The sequence below is a fragment of the Cervus canadensis genome, chromosome 18 (genome assembly GCF_019320065.1).
Source record: "Cervus canadensis isolate Bull #8, Minnesota chromosome 18, ASM1932006v1, whole genome shotgun sequence".
In the NCBI taxonomy this organism is placed as follows: domain Eukaryota; kingdom Metazoa; phylum Chordata; class Mammalia; order Artiodactyla; family Cervidae; genus Cervus; species Cervus canadensis.
In genome coordinates this window covers 2,496,039-2,496,912 of record NC_057403.1, presented here as the reverse complement: position 1 = coordinate 2,496,912, position 874 = coordinate 2,496,039, and the positions used below count along the sequence as shown (strand labels likewise).

Genomic DNA, 874 nt, shown 5'->3' with positions numbered 1-874 from the left:
GTTATTGGAGAAATACCACGTCAAAAAAGTGAGAAATTACTTTATATATATATATATATATATATGTATATGTATATATATATATATATATACACATATATATACACTTCAAAAATTAAGAATTAAATTAAGAGTTAAAAAAAAAAGTTTGAAGTGACTAGAGGAATACCAGTTCAGAAAAGTGAGGGACTGAGGGATAAGCTTTCAGGTGGGACAAAAAACCTGGAGAGGGACTTCCCTGGTGGTCCAGTGGTTAGGGTTCTATGCTGTCAATACAGGGGTCTCAGGTTCAATTCCTGGTCAGGGCACTAGATCGCACATACTGTGCAGCATGACCAAAAAGATTAAAACTATAAATACATAAATAATAAAAACATGGGGGAAATAAAAAAGCTCTGAGAGCTGAAACTGGCATTTTATACTTCACATCCACTGAGGCACTGAATGATTCCATAGGCTCCGGGCTCAGGCCAACTTCAAACTCCAACAGCGAGCTCAGGTTATTTCCTGTGCTGCTGGCCCACCAGCTATAGGGATAAGTTTTCAATTAGCAATAATCATGCCTTGGATAAACTTCATTGGCCATGATACAGCCACTGGGCAAAACTTGTGAAAGTGAAAGTCACTCAGTCGTGTCCATCTCTTTGCAACCCCATCAACTATACAGGCATGGAATTCTCCAGGTCAGCATACTGGAGTGGGCAGCTGTTCCCTTCTCTAGGGGATCTACCCAACCCAGGGATTGAACCCAGGTCTCCCGCATTGCAGGCAGATTCTTTACCAGCTGAGCCACCAGGGAAGCCTTGATGCAAAGCTTAGTCTACCACAAATCAAACCCACCTTCCCTGGGTTTGATTACATTTCTAGAGTGATG

At 41.2% G+C, this 874-nt stretch overlaps 1 non-coding gene across 1 annotated transcript; it reads right to left on the bottom strand.

The window, feature by feature from the left end:
- Positions 1–461: 461 nt before the first annotated feature.
- Positions 462–608, bottom strand: LOC122421864. Its single transcript, XR_006263667.1, has one exon. It is a non-coding gene; the product is annotated as a U4 spliceosomal RNA (small nuclear RNA).
- Between the last annotated feature and the right edge of the window lie 266 nt (positions 609–874).